Source organism: Eriocheir sinensis, unplaced genomic scaffold (assembly GCF_024679095.1).
Source record: "Eriocheir sinensis breed Jianghai 21 unplaced genomic scaffold, ASM2467909v1 Scaffold309, whole genome shotgun sequence".
Classification (NCBI taxonomy): domain Eukaryota; kingdom Metazoa; phylum Arthropoda; class Malacostraca; order Decapoda; family Varunidae; genus Eriocheir; species Eriocheir sinensis.
The window spans coordinates 45,001-53,651 of record NW_026111620.1 but is presented as its reverse complement, the minus strand read 5'-3'; positions in this window follow the sequence as shown (position 1 = coordinate 53,651).

Here is an 8,651-nt window from a genome sequence, read left to right as displayed (position 1 = left end):
GCAGCTCGTTATTATTTTCCTTCATGTTTACAGTCAGCTTTTCCTTCCTTGCTTTTCCGCAGTCCAGTTTTCCTTTTTTTCTCTGGTCCTACCGTCAGCTTTTCTTTCCTTATCTTGCAGTCCAATTTGTTTTCCAGCTTTCTCCTTTTGTTCCCCCTTGTCTTTATCTTCCTGTTTTCTCCGTATGGGATCAGAGAAAGAAGAAAACGTGATGACATGCTTTAGTTTCAGTCAGAAGGTTCAGTTCTCTCATTTTTTCGTATTTTCTTATTTTCTTTCTTATTTTATTTGTTTCTTATTTTTATTTATTTTTTCTTATTTTTTTCCTATTTTATTTTTCTTATTTTATTTTCTCTTATTTTTTTCTTATTTTATTTATTTATTTTATTTTATTATTATTTTTTTATCTTATCTTATTTATTTGATTTCTTATTTTCTTTTCTTATTTTACGTTATTTTATTTTCCTCCATTCGTGTTTAACTTTGCCTTCATTCTCCTCTTCTATCTCCATCTTCCTGTCTTCGTTTTTAGTTTGGGTTCAAGGAAAAAACTTGGCATGCATCCATTTCAATCAGAAGGGTCACTATATTGTTTTTTATCCTTTCAAACACACCTTCCCTAGAAAACTCATTACTACCTCATCGTGTTTCTAATTAACCCTCTAGTAAAGACAAAACAATACCCTTTCCTCCTCCTCCTCTCCCTCTTACCTCTCCCACCACACACACACTCATGTCAAAAGATGCAGTTTACAATGTCTTTTTTTCCCGTAAGTATAAAACAAACTACCCCCCTTCATACATTCCTTTTTATCCCTTTGTTTTTGTTATCAACCCCCCAAAGCAGAAAGAAAACAATGCCCTTTCCCCCCTTCTCGAATCACATTAAAGCTTGCAATGTAAACGCTCGTAGCCTACGTAACAAATTTGAAGACTTAGAAGTCCTCGCAGCTACACATCATTATCACATCATCAGGTCACAGAATCTTGGATAGACACTTCAAATAGAGATTTCATTGCGGAATATAGATTACCGGGTTATACCATTTTTAGTCATGAAAGAGAGAACAGACAGGGTGGAGGCGTTATCTTTTATATCCACAACTCTCTCCATCCAGTATCCGTGAAAACAGATATTATAACCAATGTAGACACGGTCTTCATTTAAATTAAAAATAAATCTCGTAAAATAGTAATTGGACTTATCTACAAACCGCCAGGGCAGACTCTTGATATCGACCACGCATTAAGTGAATTATTATTAGAAACAAGTAGCAGTTGCGAGGCAGTAATTGTTGGGGACTTTAACTTGCCAGTGAAAAGATGGGGTGAACCGTTGAACTGTCATACAGGGCTCGACCTGTACACAAATTTACTAGAAAGTGATTTACATCAACACGTTCAAGAACCGACTCGGGAAAATAATATACATGACCTTATCTTTTCAACGACAGCTGATCTAGTTAACAAAGTAAATGTTGGTCCAATTTTTAGTTCTAGCGATCACCGAACAATCACATTCAGCATCAATATGAAAGAAAGTAAAGTAACTAATAGTAAAGAAAAGGTGCCTGATTATCAGAGAGCGAATTTCGTAAGACTCCGATCAATTCTAAATAATTCTGACTGAACTGAAATCTCGGCGGAAACAGATATTGAAAAAACTTGGGAGGCCTTCACCACAATATTGAACAATGCCATAAGCATATGCGTACCCTATCGTAACAGACGTTCAGCTTTTAAGAAGAAGAAACCCAAATGGTGGAATAACGAAATTCAAATTAGCCTATCTCTTAAAAAACGCGTATACAGTAGATACATATCAACTCAAGTGAGGCTGACAAACTAGAGTTAGACAGAATTCGAAGCGAAACCAAGAAATTAATAAAACGAAGCAAGACAAATCTTGAAGAATGTATAGCGGAAACGAGTAAATCTAATCCTAAAGAATTTTTCAGCTATGTAAATAATAAAAAGTCACTCACTTGTGGTATCGGACCGCTTGCTAATGAAAATGGTAACCACACGAACGATGAAAATGAAATGGCTACAATCCTAAATAACTTTTCGCATCCGTATTTACCGACGAAGATTGTTTATCACCTCAACCGCCGGAGGTTAGAAGGGCCGAAAAGATGTTAAGTGGCGTGCTCATCGTGAAAGGGACATTCTACGCACAATTGAAAAGATTAAAGTAAGCAAAGCTCCTGGTCCAGACAAAATTACCTAGGGTCTTAAAGAAATCAAACATCAAATTTGTAAACCGCTCTCCATCATATTCAATAAATCTTTAACAGTTGGAAAAGTTCCGTCGGATTGGAAACTTGCAAATGTCACACCAATTTTCAAAGGGGACATGTCTCATCCAGGAAACTATCGACCAATTAGCCTGACATCTATTGTTTGTAAGTTAATGGAGACTATCATTCGCGACAATATGGTGAAATTCTTCGAAGAAAATAAGATAATAAATAATTCGCAACATGGCTTCCGTAGTAAACTTTCGTGTTTGACTAACTTACTTGATTTTTTTCACTATATTTTGAGGTGTTCGATGAAAGCAGATCAGTAGATATCATATATCTGGATTTTCAAAGGCATTTGATAAGGTCCCCCACCAACGATTGCTCAGCAAACTACTGGCGCACGGTATCTCGGGTAACATTCACAATTGGCTTGCGGACTGGCTCTCTGAGCGGAAACAGAGAGTAGTTTTAAACGGTGTTACATCTAACTGGAGCGATGTCAAAAGCGGCGTACCTCAAGGATCAATGCTTGGTCCCATGCTCTTCTTGATTTAAGTTAATGATATCGATGATGGGCTAACTTGCAAAGTATCAAAATTTGCTGGTGACACAAAAATTGCTAGTAAAATAACTGCGACACTCGACGAAGAAGCTTTACAATCAGATTTAGATCGACTTGCACGTTGGGCCAATCAATGGCAAATGAAATTTAACGTTGACAAATGTAAAGTGTTGCACATCGGAAAAATAGCAATCGCGTTCGGTACGTAATGAATGGCAAACAACTTTCTGCAGTAAGTAAAGAAAAGGATCTTGGAAGCACTATATCAAGCGATTTAAAGCCCGGTCAGCATTGTTCAGAGGTAGTTAAAACTGCAAACAAATTGGTTGGCCTCATCGGACGAGTCTTTAATAATAAATCGGAAAAAGTAATATTAAAACTGTATAATTCGTTGGTTCGACCCCGTCTAGAGTACTGTGTACAATTTTGGTCTCCCTACTACAGAAAAGACATAGAAAAGTTGGAACGGGTCCAACGAAGAGTAACAAAGATGATTCCTAGGTTGAGAAATTTGTCATATGATCAAAGGCTTAATTAAGTAAATTTATTCAGCCTATCAAAACGAAGAATGCGAGGCGATCTAATAGAAGTGTTTAAAATGTTCAAAGGATTCAGTGATATTAATGCGGAAGATTACTTTACAATTGATCGATCAAATAGAACAAGAAGAAATCACAATTTGAAGATAAGTGGTAAAAGATTCTCGTCGCACGAAGCTAAACACTTCTTCTTTAATCGAGTTGTTAATGTTTGGAACTCTCTACCTTGTGATGTCGTGTTCAGTGTGGTGTGTTTGAGGAAGGGAGAAAGGAGGGAAGGATGAATGAAAGGCAGGGGGAGGTAGTGTCGTCAATATGTAAATTAAGGTGGATGGGGAAAGGGTAGAGGGGTTAGCTTGAATTCTTTATTATTCTTATTCTTATTCTTATCCTTATTCTTATTATTATTATTATTATTATTATTATTATTATTATTATTATTATTATTATTATTATTATTATTATTATTATTATTATTATTATTATTATTATTATTATTATTATTATTATTATTATTATTACTATTATTATTATTAATTTTATTATTTTTATAATTTTAGGTTTTTCTTAGTGGATGTTAAAGTTAAAAATAATTAAGATGCAGATTTTTATTTCTATAGAAAGATTGGGTTGTGATTATTGTTATTTTAACGTTATTATAATATTGTTGACTTTTAAGTATTTTCTATTCCTGTTTTCTTCTTTATGTGTATGAATCTATCATAGAGAAAGACTTGCTTGAAGAAAAAATGATCGAGAAAATTTTTAACATAATCATTTTTCTTTATTTCCATTATTATTTACATCATTATTTTATGTTTCTGTGTGTCATGAGGGCGTGGGAAAACTGTTGACCCACGCCTCGCCAAATAGTCATCAGTGAGTTACCTGGGACTTGTTTCTCTTGAGCTTCTGTAGCACCTTCCTTATCTTATCGTGTGTTACTTCTATGTTGTTTAAGCTCGGTGCCTCCTCAGTGCAGCTGGTGGTGAGTCTCCTTCAGGTTCTTGGGTAAAGACTCTGGCAAACTGTTCTGAGGTACATCTGCCTTCTCCTTGTCCATTGTCACCTTCTCCGTATTATTTGCATCTTTGTATAAATCACTAATACGAGACTTGGTCCTTGTTTTGACATTACGTACTCCCAGAACACTTTGGGATTCTCTGTCACTTGTTTTGCCACTTCTTTCTCATTAATTTTCACTAGGGATGTATCGGTATCGGTGATATCGGCACATTTAAGAGTATTGATATCGGCTGGTTTTCTACCGATGCCGTTACCGATATGAAGGAGCTTTATACGTCGCATGTCACTCGTTGGAAATAATTTTGTTCAACAGAAATTGGATTTTATAATTTGTTGAAAAATATTAGAAAAAGTGTAATTATCATGAGACTACATAGTTTGGAGTTTCCGCGATTTAATTTTCATCACTTTAAACGATAAGATTTATATTACTTTGAATACAAGTACAGTACCCTCTCGAGTTTCGCGCTTGCTTCATTCCGAAGGTATGGCGAGGATCGCGAAACTCGAGGTAATACATGAAAAAGCGCTTATTGGTTCTGGCCCGTGGAAAAAATTACTTTTTTCGATGACTCCTTGTTATCATAATTTTTCGACTTTACTTTCTTGTTATCTCAAAATACGTACCTTGGTAATAGGCAGAAAATGGGAAGTGAGAACAGGTCGTTTTGATGCCGCAGTTGAAGGCGGCTGCCTTACAATTGGCTGGCAGTTCTGAATATATGCTTGTGATCCACGTGGTGTCGTCTGCTTATGTAAAGGTGGTTGCTCGCAGTTATCCATGGTACAGTTGGACTAACCTATAGCTTCTAGTTGTTTTCTGTGTGTTATGGTATAATCTGCTAACTCCTGTTATATATCGTCAAGTCACTAACATCATGATTGACTTTTCAATACTTATTGAACGTAAACTGCTGCCGCAATCGCAAAATAGCTCGCAGAGGTTCAACTTGCTTACTGCTTCCATATTTCCTCACCGCTCACAAATACCACAAGCGGACAAAAAGAACAAATCCAGGCATATTAACACTTTTAATGCTGTGTATTCCCACAGTGCGCATGCGTGGTGGACAACAGAATGACTAATTTCAGCGGGAGATATTTCTCGCAACACCAGCCAGTGTATAGTGGACCTTCTTCTTCTTTTGACCTGTCATACTTTGTATCGCTTTTGGGTCCTCTTTTGCCACACTTTTATACTTCACAACATGCACTTAGGGCCGCTTTCACCGTCATTTTGTTTGAATTGATCGTTATCAGTCGCGGGGATCGCCGCTCTAGTATTTCCAAGTGAAACTGGCCGATGGGTAGTGATGTGATGGTGTCGGAGGTATTGCCTTTACAAAGGCACCTCGTGGTGGCTGCGGGGTTAGCCTCGCCCCGCACCTTGCCATACACTCTCAACACCTGTCGCTTTCTCTGCAGCCACCACTACCCCCATAGACCAATTTCACGTGGAGAACTATAGCGTCGATCGCCGCCATTGGTAACGATCAAAACAAACAGTGACTGTGAAAGCGGCCCTTATTTACTTCACAGTGCGCACTTATACACTTGACCCTGAACTTAAGTGTTTTTATGTCCTTTTCTTTCCCTGATTTTAGTTTTTTTATGCCCTTTTGCTATTTTCCACTGTTGGTCCCTCTACAAGCAGATGAGGATGCTACATTTCAGGTGTTATGTTGCTGCGACAGATGCACTGAGGACATTCCTTAACATTAACTTTTAATATTGGAATTATGCCATCCAGAGACAGATGACTTATGGAGAGGACATACTCAACAATTACGCAGTGAAGCCAAAATTATTTCATTCTTACATACGTGAAAAAAAACATTGGCTGTCCCTCCGTTGGTCCCCTGGGTAGCATGGAAAACCTAATAAGTGACCCAAAAGAGACGCCCCAGATGCTAGGTGCTACTTCTGTCTCAGTGTATACCAACCCTTCGGGTCGTCTCCAGTCTCCACATCAACCTTAAGACGTGCGGCTCCTTTCATCAGATACAGTTTTCAGTTAACGATGTTGCCAGTGTTCTAGGGAATCTCAATCCCCACTCAGCGATACAAAATATTCTTATTATCAGTCAACTCTGGAAAAAGTCCTTAATTGTGCCGATCTTAAGAAAGGGAAAAGAAGCGACTCTCTAAACTATAGACCAATAAGTCTTACATCTGTCAGCTGTAAAGCCCTAGATAAAATTATTGTAATTAGACCGCAAGGTTATCTAGAATCCAATTCCGTACTCAGTGATTCCCAGTTTGGTTTCTGTCAGGGAGGTCTGTGGAGGACCAGTTATTACTTATAATAATGTTACAAATTGGATATACAAGGGCAAAATGATGGACTTAATTCTCTTTACTTTTCAAAACCTTTTGATACAGTAAATCACCAGATATTGCTCATCAAATTATGTGGGATCGGTGTTGATGGCTCAGTCCTCTCATGGATCAAAACATTTGGACAAACATAACTATGGAAGTAGTTGTGGGCAGACAGCATAGTTCCTGTTCCCTGTGGCAAGTGGAGTACCCCAAGGTTCTGTTTTAGGTACTGTTATGTTTCTTATATATATATATATATATATATATATATATATATATATATATATATATATATATATATATATATATATATATATATATATATAAATTACATCGCCTCTACTCTACTATCAAACGTCAAATTATTTGTTGATGATTTAAAATTATACTTATTGATAAGACCCAGTAATTCCCTCCTCAGTATTACAGGACATAAGTGTAGTACAAAGAGACAAAGATACTCTAATTGCAGTTGCTGAATCGTGGGATCTGGGAATCAGTGCTGACAATACTAAGATTATGTCTTTTGGTACAAATCTCCGACATTTTTTTTTTTACAAGAAAGGAGACAGCAAGGGTACAATAAAAGGAAACAATGATAAAAAAAGCCCGCTACTCGCTGCTTCCAAAAAGAATCCAAAGAGGTGGTCGAAAGTGAGGTCAATTTCGGGAGTGTCCAGATACCCTTCTCCTGAAAGATTTCAAGTCGTAGGAAGGAGGAAATACAGATGAAGGAAGATTGTTCCAGAGTTTACCAGCATGAGGGATGAAAGAGTGAAGATGCTGATTAACTCTTGCATAAGGGTTTGGACAGTATAGGGATGAGCATGAGTAGAAAATTGCGTGCAGCAGGGCCGCGGGAGGGAGGCATGCAGTTAGCAGGTTCAGAAGAGCAGTCATCGTGGAAATATCGATAGAAGATAGAAAGAGAGGCAACATTGCGGCGGAAATTAAGAGGTAGAAGACTATCAGTAAGAGGAGGAGAGCTGATGAGACGAAGAGCCTTAGACTCCACTCTGTCCAAGAGAGCAGTGTGAGTGGAGCCCCCCCACACGTGAGATGCACACTCCATGCGAGGGTGGACAAGCCCCCTGTATATAGATAGCAACTGTGCGGGGGAGAAGAACTGGCGGAGACGATACAGAACGCCCAACCTCAAGGAAGCTGATTTAGTGAGAGAGGAGATGTGAAGTTTCCAGTTAAGATTTTGAATTAAGGATAGACCGAGGATGTTTAGTGTTGAAGATGATGACAGCTGAGTGTTGTCGAAGAATAGGGGATAGGTGTTTGGAAGATTGTGTCGAGTTGATAGGTGGAGAAATTGGGTTTTTGAGGCATTGAAGGACACAAGGTTCCTTCTGCTAATCGGAAATGATAGTAAGGTCTGAGGTTAAGCTTTCTGCAGCCTCTAGCCAGGAGTTATGTAATTCCTGTTGAGAGGGTCTTCTGTTGAAAGAAGTTGAATAATGCAGAGTGGAATCATCAGCGTAATCTAATCTGTACATGATCTAGGCCTATTTTCAGTCAAAGGAAAACTTATTAGTTTCAGTTCAGAAGCCGTTGAATTAGGTATTACCATAGACCCAGCATTTAGGTTCCATAATCATATTCGATCAATAGCTAGCAAGGCTGCAGGACTGTCTAACAACCTGCTGAAATCTACCTTGTGTCGGTCGGCAGGTTTTATAACTAAGTTTCTCACCACTCACATACGCCCCCTGGAGTGTGGATCATCAGTTTGGAGCACAGGCTATGTCGCTGACTTGTCACTCCTGGAATCTGTTCAACGAAGGTGGACTAAACAAATCTCGGGTCTTGACGATGTCTCTTACGAACAGCGGCTGAAGTTTCTTGATCTCTTTTCAGTCAAGGGAAGACTCTTGCGTGCTGATCTTATTACATGCTGGAAGATTTTTAATGGTGTGTCTGCTATATCTCTTTCTGATGCATGTATTT